The 15,254-nt window shown below is 45.9% G+C and overlaps 3 non-coding genes across 3 annotated transcripts; 1 reads left to right on the forward strand and 2 right to left on the reverse strand.

Annotated features, from left to right (window-relative positions):
* Nucleotides 1-666: 666 nt before the first annotated feature.
* On the reverse strand, nucleotides 667-749 carry trnal-cag (transfer RNA leucine (anticodon CAG)). Its single transcript has one exon. It is a non-coding gene; the product is annotated as a tRNA-Leu (tRNA).
* Nucleotides 750-827: 78 nt separating this feature from the next.
* On the reverse strand, nucleotides 828-900 carry trnan-auu (transfer RNA asparagine (anticodon AUU)). Its single transcript has one exon. It is a non-coding gene; the product is annotated as a tRNA-Asn (tRNA).
* A 1,131-nt stretch (nucleotides 901-2,031) lies between these two features.
* Nucleotides 2,032-2,104, forward strand: trnav-uac (transfer RNA valine (anticodon UAC)). The gene has a single exon. It is a non-coding gene; the product is annotated as a tRNA-Val (tRNA).
* Nucleotides 2,105-15,254: the final 13,150 nt, after the last annotated feature.

A 15,254-nucleotide genomic window follows, 5' to 3' on the forward strand; every position in this document is an offset into this window, starting at 1 on the left:
AGAAATAACAATAAACATGGCATGATGTGGAGATGCCGGTGATGGACTGGGGTTGAAATTGTAAACAATTTTACAACACCAAGTTATAGTCCAGCAATTTTATTTTAAATTCACAAGCTTTCGGAGGCTTCCTCCTTTCTCAGGTGAACGTTTGTTGGAAACGTTTGTCATTTCCAACAAACGTTCACCTGAGGAAGGAGGAAGCCTCCGAAAGCTTGTGGATTTAAAATAAAATTGCTGGACTATAACTTGGTGTTGTAAAATTGTTTACAATAAACATGGCAGTCAGCGTCCGCGGTGAGACGGTGTCGAACTTGTTTGCTGCGAAGTTCACCGCTGGGCTAAAGTTGAAGGACGCGAACCCACTCAATGTAAAGAATGAGCTCAGAACCAACAGGTCCCGTCAACGTCAAACACCTCCTTTCTTGCTCAATGGAGGGAGCAGAGGCGTGTCCATCATCAGACGCCAGCAACTTTAAGAAATGGAACAGATAAAGGCACAGATGCAAGTTCCAAATCTTTTCAATGCAAAGTTATTTCACTTTACTTAAAGTGCCGTGAGGCTGAAAACGGGTCCCAGATGATTTGCGTTCACTCGTGACTTGTTTTTCAGTGTTTGTCCGTCAGATTTGCAAAATATTTCCACGTCTTGGTAAAAATGAGCAATGTCAGAAGTGGGATTCGAACCCACGCCTCCAGAAGAGACTGCGACCTGAACGCAGCGCCTTAGACCGCTCGGCCATTCTGACTACCAATACCATGCTTTATTCTGCATTATTTCTGCACTGTTGGCCAGTGATGGCAGCATGAAACTTAAAAATGATCCTCGCCTAATGTGGGGCTCGAACCCACGATCCTGAGATTAATAGTCTCATGTTCTACCAACTGAGCTAGCCAGGCCTGAGCACTAATAACCGCCTTATCTGTTATTGCAGCAAGCAGGAGAAAGACTCCATTTCAAATGAGGGACAGGATCAACTGTCACTTCGAAAGGCACGGACCAATCAAGGGCAGTCAGCATGGATTTGTTGAGGGGAGGTCGTGTCCAACTCACCTGATTGAATTTTTCGAGGAGATGACAAGGAGGATCGATGAGGGTAGCGCAATTGATGTAGTCTGCATGGATTGTAGCAAGGCTTTTGAAAAATTCCCACATGGCAGATTGGTCGAAAAAGTAAAGGCCCATGGGATCCAAGGGAATGTGGCTTATTGGATCCAAAATTAGCTGAGTGGTAGAAAGCAAAGGGTAATGGTCAACGGGTGTTTTTGCGGCTGGAAAGCTGTTTCCAGTGGGGTGTCGCAGGGCTCGGTATTTGGTCCTTTGCTTTTTGTGGTATACATTAACGATTTGAACTTAAGCGTAGGGGGTATGATTGAGAAATTTGCGGGTGACACAAAAGTAGGCCGTGTGGTTGATAGCGAGGAGGAAAGCTGTAGACTGTGGGGGTTCAGGCAATTATCTGATAAAAAAACACTCATACTATCTCTGAACGAATTTTGAACGAATACGTATGTTTGACCCGGCACAGGCACGATGGGCCGAATGACCTCCTCCAGGGGACAATCATAATACAATGATACTAAGTGTTGTCAGACGGAAAAGCAACACATTCCAAATAAGAGCACCGAGAGGAAACTAGTCTTACAGCATAACAGCACGGTGAGATATTGTATTTGAGAAGGATGAGGAGGGATAGTTTATCATGGTGGTAGTAACATAGGGTATCATTTGTGACTTTGATCAGGACCATTTCATGCTGCGACAGGGGCGGAAACCTAAATGGAGAGATTCAGCCCGGGCGCGGCCCCATCGTGTGCGGTGAGACGGAGGGGGGCGGGTGGAAGCTGCATAAAAGTTTAAAACGGTACTCGCCCAACGTGGGGCTCAAACCCACTACCCTGTGAGTTTTTAAAGATAAGGGGGAGCAGCCACTGTCTGTGTCTCCAGCTGCAATGGAAACAACACATTCCAAGTACGAGCAGAGAGAGCACACCATTCAGCTACCCATTGTGTTACATACCATGCCATCGGTTTCCGTAGTGTAGTGGTTATCACGTTTGCTTTACACGCGAAAGGTCCCCGGTTCGATCCCGGGCGGAAACATTATGTTGGAACTTGGTCTCCTCAAGCATCCAGATCGATTTTCTTCTCCTGCCAAAAAGGGAGACAGTGGCTCCTCCCTTATGCTTTGTCAGCTGCAATCTTTTACTTCATTAAACAGATAATTTTGAGTGAGAGAAAACTGATCCACAGTGACGCTCTTTTCAAGTTTTATTCCCTTCTAATCTGGAAGGATATATTGGCTTTGGACAGAGTGGCTTTTGAAAGGAGTTAGTCGGGTGGGATCGACAAACCTTTTCCAATGGTGGGGGACAAGGGAACCGAACCAACCATCGACCAAGTTCTCCCGAATTCTCCGGTTCAATGGGAAACCAACCAACAAAAGCCCTTTCATTGACCGTGGAGGTTCAGGCAATTTTCTGAGAACAAAGCGCTCAATCTATTTCTCTTGTCTATTTCCCTATGTTTCCGGATACTGTCTGCATCTCTGCCCTGTGTTTATCTCACCATGTGTCCACCTGCAGGGTGGTTTTTGAACGAAGATGTGTGTCTGTCTTCTGTTCTTTCCATTAAATAAATGAGGTTATCAGGTGCTTCCCTCCCGACACTGGAGAACCAGAGGCAGAATTTAGAGCAGGGTTCTGTTCATTGTGAAGACGCAAAGAAAACATGAATTGAACAATTTTTTTGAACCAGCTCTAAGGGAAAAAATTCTATTACCCCAATGTGATTTGAACACGCGACCTTCTGATCTGGAGTCAAACGCGCTACCGTTGCGCCACGAAGCCTGAATGCTATAATGGGTATTTGTTTCTATCAATGTTTGCCAAGCACCGCTTTATCGCTCCGATATTGGTGGAATGTGTTGCGCTTTCAAATCCCCGCCCACTCCCACCTGATGTCAGGCAGCATCAGAGGCTTCATCTGTCAGCGGCAGTGTGGCGCTCGCTTACATCGCCTGCTGTCAGCGGACTGCAGCAAATCCAATTACATTCATCCTGCACCCAGAATTATCACATTACAGGAAAAGGATGTGGGAAACTGCTCAAAACACATAACAGGAGGGGAAACTTCTGAAAAACACGTGGACTTTCGCTGTTTGGACTTTGGTTAGAATTGCAAAAAAGAACGTGTGAAAATATAAACTATGGATGTGATGTTTATATGTAAAGTGAATGTTTGTGAGCGGATTTCTCCCGTTACTGAGGCAACTATGGGTTGTTAATCCATCAACAATAACTTCCGCTTGATTTTAGTCCGAGTGGTTACAAAATATCAAGTTTAATAGATTGACTTACAACAGAGTTGCACGACAGCTGTCTTCAACATTACATTCACAGTATTATCATTATAATACAACTGTCTATAGATTACATTAATGACAAGCAATCAGCACAACCTGACCTGCCTGCGAATCCAGGTAGATCAGACCTGACCTTTGCGGACTGCCTATGGCAATGGACTTCTGACTGTCCCCTATTGAGAGCTCTAACATTTGAGAAGGGAGCATGCCCGATGTTTATACGATTCGGCTGCATTGTTCTGTACGTTAGCACCACTGATCTTAACTCATGGTCGTAAACCATCCCACTTTGCTGACTCTCCGAAACCACTAAGGATTGTTTCATGTCTTAGTGTTTATTTAGCCTTTCTCCATCATCAGAATTTGGATGCTTATGCCAGGTTCGCACAACGTGGAGTTCAGGTGTCCAGGACACCCAAGTTTCTCTGGACATCAACCTTTAATAGTTTCTCAACGTTTAAAAATATTCTGTTTTTCTGTTCTTCCAAACAAAGTGAATAACCTCACATTTCCCCACATTAGACTCCATCTGCCACCTTCTTGCCCACACACTTAACCTGTCTATATCCCTTTGCAGACTCTTTGTGTCCTCCTCACATCTTACTTTCCCACCTAGCTTTGTATCATCAGCAAACCTGGATACATTACACTCGATCCCTTCATCAAGTCATTAAAAGTCTTCTCCAGGCATATAAATAGTAAACGGGTAGTAAGAGGAGTTTTAAGACCGATTAGGGACCAAAAGGAGTATTTTGCATCTGTCTTTACCGAGGAAGAAAATGATGCGTAAATCACAGTAAAAGGGGAGGTAGTTGAGATACTGGATGGGGTGAAAATTGATCAAGAGGAGGTACTAGAAAGGCTGGCTGTAGTTTAAGTTGATAAGTCACCAGGTCCGAATGAGATGTATCCTAGCTTGCTGAGGGAAGTAAGGGTGTAAATTGGAGAAGTCCTGGCCATAATCTTTCAATCCTCCTTAGATACAGGGTTTGGTGCCAGAGAACTGGAGAATTGCAGATGTTACACCCTTGTTCAAAAAAGGGTGTAAGGATAAACCCAACAACTACAGGCCAGTCAGTTTAACCACGGTGGTGGGAAGCTTTTAGAAACGATAATCTGGGACAAAATTAATCGTGATTTGGACAAGTGTGGATTGATAATAGAAAGCCACTGTGGATTTGTTAAAGGCAAATCGTGATTGAGTTTTGTGATGAGTTAACAGAGAGGGCTGATGAGGGCAATGTGGTTGATGTGGTGTGCATGGACTTTCAAAAGGCGTTTGATAAAGTGCCACAAAACAGTCTTGTCAAAATGGGCGATAGTGGCTGCTTCCTTATTCTTTAAAAGCGCTTTCTGTTATTTCACTCAACAGATAACTTTGCGTGAGCGAGAACTGATCCACAGTGAGGCTTATTTCAAGTTTATACCCTTTTAATCTGAAAGGATATATTGGCCTTGGAAGGAGTGCAGCACAGATTCACCAGATTGTTACCAGGGTGCAATGCGTTAAATTATGAGAAGATGTTGTATAAACTACGCTTAAAATCACACAAGTGACACCGCAAAATGTTTTCATTTTTCTTACATACATTAATGACCTGGACTTGGGTGTACAGGGTATAATTTCAAAGTTTGCAGATGACACGAAAATCGGGAATGCAGTAAACAATGTGGTGGATCGTATCAGACTTCAGGAGGACATAGTCAGCCTGGTGAAATGGACTTTATTAATGGAGGCATAAAGTACAAAAGCAACAAAGTTATGTTAAACGTTTATAAAACACTGGTTCGGCTGCAGCTGGAGTATTGTGTTCAATTCTGGGCACCGCACTTTAGGAAAGATGTCAAGGCCTTGGAGAGGGTGCAGAGAAGATTTACGAGAATGGTAACAGGGATGAGGGACTTCAGTTATGTGGCGAGAATGGAGAAGCTGGGATTATCCCCTTTCGAGCAGAGAAGGATAAGGGCAGATTAGATCGAAGTGTTCAAAATGATGAAAGGTTTTTACAGAGAAAATAAGGAGAAACTGTTTTCAGTGGCAGAAGGGTCGGTAACCAAAGGACACAGATTTAAGGTAATTGGCAAAAGAGCCAGAGGCGACATGAGGGAACATAATTTATGCAGCGAGTTGTTATGATCTGGAATGTGCTGGCTGAAAGGCCGGTGGAAGCAGATTCAATAGTGAATTTCAAAAGGGGATTGGATAAATACTTGAAAAGCAAAAAAATTGCAGTGCTTATGAGGAAAGATCTAATGGGTGGTGAGACTACTTGGATAGCTCTTTCAAAGAGCTAGCACAGGCACGATGGGCCGAATGATCTCCTTCTGTGTTGTAACATATCAAGTGTTGCTGGACGGAGAAGCAACACATTCCAAGTCAGAACAGAGACAGTAGACTAAATCAGTTCACCATTGTTTTTAATGAGATAGTAGCGGTTTCCTTAGTGTAGCGGTTATCGCGTTTGCTTTAGACGCGAAAGGTTCCCGAGTGTAAACATTATGTGGAAACTTGCTCTCCATAAACATCCAGGGAGGAGTTTTTTCTACTACCAAAAAGGGCGACAGTGGCTGCTCCCTTATTCTTGAAAAGCTGCATCTTTTACTTCACGAAACAGATAACTTTGAGTGAGAGAAAACTGATCCTCAGTGACGCTCATTTCAAGTTTTATTCCCTTTTAATCTAAAAGGGTATATTGGCCTTGGAAGGAGCGTAGCCCAGATTTACCAGAATGTTAGCAGGGCTCGAAGGGTTAAATTATGAGGAGCAGTTACATACTTGTATTCCCTGGAATATAGAAGGTTTTTTAGGATTTTGAACGGTGGATCGACAAACCCTTTCTGCTGGTGAGGGAGTCTAAGACAATATCACAATATCACAACAGCTGTTTTACGAGTGAAAACGGCCATCCATGTCACTGTGAATGTAAGAGACGAGTCTCTTAGTACCGCGTCCTGCACAGTGAATGTCAAAACTTTTAAAAGATGCAGATTTTGTCAGAGATTGCAGCCTTCCCGACTTTTCTTGCCCTTTGCGAGGCACCTGTTCCGGTTTAAATTTACAAATAGGGTGAGTTGTTGATCACGGTGCAGCAAACTCAGCGGTCCCGGGTGAATCAGCGAGAAATCAGCCCGGGCGTGGCCATAATGTGCGCGGTGACACTGCACGGGAGGTCGGGGTGCGTCAGAGCTGGGGTTCGCTCCGAAAAACAACATAAAAAGTTTAAAGAGAACTCGCCCAACGTGGGGCTCGAACCCACGACCTTGAGATTAAAAGTCGCATGTTTTAACCGATGGAACTCGCCAGGCGTGAGCAGTCGCGCCACTCTTGTCTGTCATTGCAGTAAACTCGCCCCTGGGTGTCCATGTGCAGCAATCTCAACATGACATCCATATCATTGGCTGTGTTTATCTCTGTGTGTGTGTCCACCTGCAGGTTGATTTTGAACGAATACGAGTGTTTGTCTTCTGTTTGTAACATTAAATAAAAGAGGGCATCAGACACTTCCCTCCCTGGCACTGGGGAACTAGTGAGACAGACTTGTTATTGTGAAAACGCAAATAAAGCATTAATTGCGGAATTATACAGACTCTTATCAGCACCAATGTAGCTTTACAATATATACACCCCAATAAATAAATAATACAGACACATGTAATATATTTGCAACTAACAGAGTCAATAAACCAGAAATATTATGTGTACCTAATACAAACACTCCCAGATATATTTAGAAACCTTGTATGCGTTCCCTGGTGGTCCAGTGGTTACGATTTGGCGCTTTCACCGCCGTCGCCCCGATGCGATGCTCACTCAGGGAATTTGCTCACATAAAAAGCATTGTCAATTTCGTAGAATCATCGCAAATTTACAGCACAGAAGGAGGCTATTCGGCCCATCGCGTCCCCGCCGGCCAAAATTGAACCACCCAGCCTAATCCCACTTTCCAGCACTCGGTCTGTAGTATTGTAGGTTACGCCACTTCAGGTGCATAGCCAAGTACTTTTTAAATGTAACGAGAGATTCTGCATCTACCACCCTTTCAGGCAGTGAGTTCCAGACCCCCACCACCCTCTGGGTGAAAAGAATTCTCCTCATCTCCCCTCTGATCCTTCTATCAATCACTTTCAATCTATGCCCCCTGGTTATTGACCTCCCTGCTAAGGTGAATAGGTCCTTCCAATCCACTCTATCTAGTCCCTTCATAAATTTGTACACCTCAATTAAATCACCCCTCAGCCTCCTCTGTTCCAAAGAAAACAACCCCAGCCTATCCAATCTTTCCTCACAGCCAAATTTCTCCAGCCCTGGCAACCTCCCTGTCAATCTCCTCTGTACCCCCTCTAGTGCAATCACATCTTTTTTGACCAGTCTGCCAATTGGGACCTTGTAAAAAGCCTTGCTAAAATCCAAATAGACGACATCAAAGTACTCCAGGTGTGTTCTCACCAAAGCCCTATTTAATTGCAGCAAGACTTCCTGACTCTTATACTCCAACCTCCTTACAAAAAGACCAACATACCAGGGGCTGAGTTTAGAATCGGAGAAGAATGCAGCTCAGAAGCAGGCAATTCGGGCAATCGCGCCCGTGCCTTGTCCGACAAACCATGTACCAGATTCTCCTGAATTCCAAGGTGTGGAACGAAAGCGAACAACAAAAGCCCTTCCATTCGACCGTGGAGGTATAGGCAATTCTCTGAGAAACCGGTTTGTCTATTTCCCGGTGTTTGCCTGTCTCTCTGGCTGTGTTTATCTCTGTGCGTGTCGAGATGCAGGCTGATTTTGAATTAATAAGTGTGTTTGTGTATGTTTCTTGCAAGAAATAAATGAAGGAATCAAACGCTTCTCTCCCTGACACTGGGGAACTAGTGAGGCAGAATTCAGATCAGGGTTCTGTTTATTGTGAAAAAGGGAAAGTTGCTGGCGTCTGATGATGTACACGCCTCTGCTCCATCCATTGAACAGGAAAGGAGGTGTGTGACGTTGACCGGACCTGTTGGTTATGAGCTCATCCTTTACATTGAGTGGGTTCACGTCTTTTAAACGGTGTCAACTTTAGCCCAGCGGTGAACTTCAGAGCAAACGAGTTCGGTATCGTCTCACCGTAGGCGCTGACTGACATGTTTATTGTTATTTCTTTCAGACCTAAATAAATAGTGACCGTGATTTTAAATTTGCACTAAGTTATTTTTAGGTAGTCCCCTTTAAGTGTTTCAAAGGTGACTCCGAATTTATGATCGTCCGGCCATTTCACCAGCCGCGTTGAAAACAAAACATGTCTCTACCTTTCGCGTCTTTTTTCGAAAGACAAAAAATATATTTCCCGTGACCTCTGAAGGATGGACAAGTACATTTCAGAAAGCTGAAGCAAGTTCACCGAGCTTGAATCGTCTGACCACGTTAAAGGCGCAAAAGTTGCTGTCTGTTCCTGTGGTTGTCTTTTTTCTGTGTGTGTCCATCTGCAGGTCGATATTGAATCAATACCAGTATTCGTGTCAGTTTGTTGCATGAAATAAATGAGGGTATCAGGCGCTCCCCTGCCAGCCACTGGGTAGGTACTGAGTCAGGGTTTGGACCAAACTTCTGTTTTTTTTGTGAAAAAGCAATTAAAACCTCCATTCGGGAATTATCCAGTCTCATGTGAGCGGTGAAAGAAACAGTTACCCCGATGTGATGTGAACACGCAGCCTTTTGATCTGGAGTCAGACCTTTGCGCCTCGCACTCTGAAGACAGGATCCTGGATGTTATTATATATATGAATGTTTCTCAAACACCGTTTCAATGATTGGTTGAATTGATAGGGCTCATCCAATCTCCGCCAGATCCCATCGGGAATGAGACAGTATTGGAAGCAGCCTTCACCCCCAATATCACTCTGGCATTCATCGCCTGCTCCCAGCAGACTGCAATAACAGGGCTTGGAGAAATGGACTTTGTTCACATTTAATCAGCAGTGTGAATCGTTAAACATTTACTCATTTTTAATGGGAACAAGGTTTCAAAATGCTTCCAACCGTGGACCGAATGTGATAACCACTATACTACGGAAACCTGATGCCCCAACCTCCGTGTTCGGGATAGAACCCCTCAGCCAAACTAATTTCCGTATTACTATCCAGAAGCTCATTTCACAGGGATACATTTACTGCGCTGTATTTCGGAAGGCTGCAGAGAAGGATCGGTGGCGATGGTCAGGCAGGGAATCCCAGAGCATCGCGCCTACACAAACATTTCACTTTTTTTTTCATGTGCCTGATATCCGACCGCAGTGTAAATTATGGCGAATCAGGCATGCTCAGATGACATTGTTCACAGAGTGTTTTCTTGCAGCCAAATCACATATTAGAAAACTTGAAATGAGATTAGGAGATCGGAGCCATTTAAAGTGCTCCCAGTTACTGCAGATCAGGAATTCAAACCTGGTACCGGCTTCAGGGTGATCAGAATGAGGCAATGAATCCGAAATTGGGAAAAAAGGCGCAACATTCGTCCTTGGGTGGGCACAAACCACCAACCTTTCAACTAATAACCTAACCCGCTAACCGATTGTACCACAGACACCTTCCACTTCCTTTTCTTGCAAGATACACTAAAGCAGCGTGTCACCGAGCAAAATTTACATGTTGCAGCCACAGAAATGCAATTGGCCACTATCAGTTTTACTTTTCCAGAAATAAAGGATGAGACATTCTTTGTGGAAACAAGGAAACTGTCTGGTTTCGCTCACAGCATCGATATCACCGACAACCAGCTCTCCTGCAAACGGCACGCCCACCGGTGCTTTGTCTGTTCATTGGTGGCACTGTGGGAGAACCTTCACCACACGGACTGCAGCGGTTCAAGAAGGCGGCTCACCACCACCTTCTCAAGGGCAATTAAGGATGGGCAATAAATGCTGGCCTCGCCAGCGACATCCACATCCCATGAACGAATAAAAATATGTCTCTGTGCTTCTCCAATTCTGGCCTCTTGCATATTCCTGATTTTAATCGCTCCACCATTGGCGGCTGTGCCTTCAGCTGCCTAGGCCCAAAGCTCTGGAATTCCCTCCCTAAACCTCTCCGCCTCTCTCTCCCTTAAAACCTACCTCTTCGACTCAGCTTTTGGTCACCTGTCCCAATATCTCCTGACGTGGCTTAGTGTCAAGTTTTGTTTAATAACGCTCCTGTGAAGCACCTTGTGACGTTTTACTACGTTAAATGCGCAAGACAAATGCAGGTTGTGTCCTCTGGTTATCGACCCTCCTCCAATAATAACAGTTTCTCCCCATCCATTTTATCAAAATCCACTCATAATTTTGAACACCTCAGTTAAATCTCCCCTTAACATTTTTTTTTCTGCAAGTAGAACAACCCCAGCTTCTCCAGTCTCTCCACATACCCCATCCCTGGACACGATGCAATGTGACGGGTTGCGACCAGGTTTGCAAATTATTGCCATTCGGGAGCTGGACAAATCGAAAGGAACCGAAATGACAAACAGCTTTGTGAACCTGTAGATACGCTTTGGGAAACGGAATTGGAGGCGAATAAAAGACTGACCAGACAGGCGGCCAAGACGCAGCTGAGTCGGCATGTCCCCCTGGAACAGTTACTCTGATGTTGTGGGTGAAATTAAGAATTCGGAGCCATTTAAAGCGCTCCCAGTTACTGCAGATCAGGGATCAAAACCTGACATCAGCGTCAGGACGCTCCGGATATTTTCTTTTATTCGTTCATGGGATGTGGGCGTCGCTGGCGAGGCCGGCATTTATTGCCCATCCCTAATTGCCCTTGAGAAGGTGGTGGTGAGCCGTCTTCTTGAACCGCTGCAGTCAGTGTGGCGAAGGTTCTCTCATCGTGCTACGAAGTGACAGACAAAGCACCGGTGGGAGCGCAGGTTGCAGGAGAGCTGGTTGGCGGTGATATCGATGCTGTGAGCGAGACCAGATCGTTTCCATGTTTCCACAAACAATGTCCCATCATTTATTTCTGGAAAAGTAACACTGATAGTGAACAATTACATTTCTGTGACTGCAACATGGAAATTTGGCTCGGTGACACGCTGCTTTAGTGTATCTTGCAAGAAAAAGTGCCAGATGGTCTCTATGGCGCAATCATTTAGCGCGTTTAGCTATTAATGGAAAAGTTTGTGCTTCGATCCCACCCAGGGATTAAAATTAAACCTTTTTCTTTCGAATTCCGGATTCATTGCCTCATTCTGATCGCCCTGAAGCCGGTGCCAGCTTTTAATTCCTGATCTGCAGTAACGGGGAGCACTTTAAATGACTCCGATCTCTTAATCTCATTTCAAGTTTTCTAATGTGTAATTTGGCTGCAAGAAAACACTCTGTGAACAATGTCATCTGAGCATGCCTGATTCGCCATAATTTACACTGCGGTCGGATATCAGGCACATGAAAAAAAAACAGTGAAATGTTTGTGTGGGCGCGATGCTCTGGGATTCCCTGCCTGACCATCGCCACCGATCCTTCTCTGCAGCCTTCCGAAATACAGCGCAGTAAATGTATCCCTGTGAAATGAGCTCCTGGACAGTAATACGGAAATTAGTTTGGCTGAGGGTTTATGTCCCGAACACGGTAATTGAGCCATCAGGTTTTTGTATTGTTGCGGTTATCACGTTCGCCTCACACGCGAAAAGTCCCAGGTTCGAAACCAGTCGGAAGCATTTTAAAACCTTGTTCCCATTAAAAATGTGTAAATATTTTACGATTCACACTGCTGATTAAATGTGAACAAAGTCCATATCTCCCAGTCCTGTTATTGCAGTCCGCTGAGCGCATAGTGTTTATGTTACTGGACTAGTTATCCAGAGGCCTGGACTAAAATCTAGAATTTAAATTCTAATTGATTAAATAAAAATCGGAATTAAAATACTACTATTAGTAATGATGGCCATAAAACCACCGGATTGTCGTAAAAACCCATCAGGTTCACTAATGCCCTTTCGGGAAGGAAACCTGCCATCCTTACCCGGTCTGGCCGAGATGTGGTTGATTCTTACTCGCCCTCTGAAATGATGGCCCAGCAAGCCACTCAGTTGTAAAACTCTCGCTACGAAATAGTCATAATAAGAATAAACCCGGACGGACCACCGGACACGACAACGGCAAAACACCAAGCCCAGTCGACCCTGCAAGGCCCTCCTCACTAACATCTGGGGAATTGTGCTAAAATTGGGAGAGCTGTCAAGCAACAGCCTGACACAGCCATACTCACAGAATCATACATTTGAGCCAACGTCCCAGACTCTTCCATCACCATCCCTGGGTATGTCCTGTCCCACTGGCAGGACAGACCCACCAGAGGTGGCGGTACAGTGATATACAGTCAGGAGGGAGTGGCCCAGGGAGTCCTCAACATTGACTCTGGACCTCATGGCATCACGTCAAAGATGGGCAAGGATACCTCGTGCTGATTACCACCTACGCGTCCTCCCTCAGCTGATGAATCAGTCTTCCTCTATGTTGAGCACCACTTGGATGGAAGCACTGAGGGCAGCAAGGGCACAAAATGTACTTTGGATGGGGGACTTTAATGTCCATCACCAAGAGTGGCTCGGTAGCACCACAGCTGGCCGAGTCCTGACTGACATAGCTGCTCGACTGGGCCTGCGGCAGGTGGTGAGCGAACCAACACGAGGGAAAAACTTACTTGACCTCGTCCTCACCAATCCACCTGTATTCCAGCACAATCTGTAACCTCATGGCCCGGCATATTCCTCACTCTACCATTACCAACAAGCCAGGGGATCAACCCTGGTTCAATGAGGAGTGTAGAAGAGCATGCCAGGAGCAGCACCAGGCGTACCTGAAAATGAGTTGCCAACCTGGTGAAGCTACAACTCAGGACTACATGCATGCTATACAGCGGAAGCAACATCCTATAGACAGAGCTAAGCGATTCCACAACCAACGGATCAGATCAAAGCTCTGCAGTCCTGCCACATCCAGTCGTGAATGGTGGTGGACAATTAAACAACTAACGGGAGGAGGAGGCAAACATCCCCATCCTCAATGATGGCGGAGTCCAGCACGTGAGTGCAAAAGACAAGGCTGAAGCGTTTGCAACCATCTTCAGCCAGAAGTGCCGAGTGGATGATCCATCTCGGCCTCCTCCCGATATCCCCACCATCACAGAAGCCAGTCTTCGGCCAATTCGATTCACTCCACGTGATATGAAGAAACGGCTGAGTGCACTGGATCAAAAAAGGCTATGGGCCCCGACAACATCCCAGCTGTAGTGCTGAAGTCTTGTGCTGCAGAAATAGCTGCGCCTCTAGCCAAGCTGTTCCAGTACAGCTACAACACTGGCATCTACCCGACAATGTAGAAAATTGCCCAGATATGTCCTGTCCACAAAAAGCAGGACAAATCCAATCCGGCCAATTACCGCCCCATCAGTCTACTCTCAATCATCAGCAAAATGATGGAAGGTGTCGTCGACAGTGCTATCAAGCGGCACTTACTTACCAATAACCTGCTCATCGATGCTCAGTTTGGGTTCCGCCAGGACCACTCGGCTCCAGACCTCATTACAGCCTTGTTCCAAACATGGACAAAAGAGCTGAATTCCAGAGGTGAGGTGAGAGTGACTGCCCTTGACATCAAGGTAGCATTTGACCGAGTGTGGCACAAAGGAGCCCTCGTAAAATTGAAGTCAATGGGAATCAATGGGAAAACTCTCCAGTGGCTGGAGTCATACCGAGCACAAAGGAAGTTGGTAGTGGTTGTGGGAGGCCAATCATCTCAGACCAGGACATTGCTGCAGGAGTTCCTCAGGGCAGTGTCCTAGGCCCAACCATCTTCAGCTGCTTCATAAATGACCTTCCCTCCATCATAAGGTCAGAAATGGGGATGTTCGCTGATGACTGCACAGTGTTCAGTTCCATTCGCAACCCCTCAAATAATGAAGCAGTCCGAGCTCGCATGCAGCAAGACCTGGACAACATCCAGGCTTGGGCTCATAAGTGGCAAGTAACATTCGCGCCAGATAAGTGCCAGGCAATGACCATCTCCAACAAGAGAGAATCTAACCACCTCCCCTTCGCATTCAACGGCATTACCATCGCCGAATCCCCCACCATCAACATCCTGGGGGTCACCATTGAACAGAAACTTAACTGGACCATCCATATAAATACTGTGGCTACGAGAGCAGGTCAGAGGCTGGGTATTCTGCGGCGAGTGACTCACCTCCTGACTCCCCAAAGCCTTTCCACCATCTACAAGGCACAAGTCAGGAGTGTGATGGAATACTCTCCACTTGCTTGGATGAGTGCAGCTCCAACAACACTCAAGAAGCTCGACACCATCCAAGATAAAGCAGCCCGCTTGATTGGCACCCAATCCACCACCCTAAACATTCACTCCCTTCACCACCGGCGCACTGTGGCTGCAGTGTGCACCATCCACAGGATGCACTGCAGCAACTCGCCAAGGCTTCTTCGACAGCACCTCCCAAACCCGCGACCTCTACCACCTAGAAGGACAAGAGCAGCAGGCACATGGGAACAACACCACCTGCATGTTCCCCTCCAAGTCACACACCATCCCGACTTGGAAATATATCGCCGTTCCTTCATTGTCGCTGGGTCAAAATCCTGGAACTCCCTTCCTAACAGCATTGTGGGAGAACCTTCACCACACGGACTGCAGCGGTTCAAGAAGGCGGCTCACCACCACCTTCTCAAGGGCAATTAGGGATGGGCAATAAATGCTGGCCTTGCCAGCGACGCCCACATCCCGTGAACGAATAAAAAAAAAGAGATTATAGGAAGCTTTGTCACAAGTACCCGCATTGGGGAGACCGCTGAATGACAGACCATTTCAGTTGTACTGTACTATCCTCACTGATTGCTCAACTGCTGTTTTAACTCAAAAACATGTCGA

Source organism: Heptranchias perlo, unplaced genomic scaffold, assembly GCF_035084215.1.
Source record: "Heptranchias perlo isolate sHepPer1 unplaced genomic scaffold, sHepPer1.hap1 HAP1_SCAFFOLD_50, whole genome shotgun sequence".
NCBI lineage: Eukaryota > Metazoa > Chordata > Chondrichthyes > Hexanchiformes > Hexanchidae > Heptranchias > Heptranchias perlo.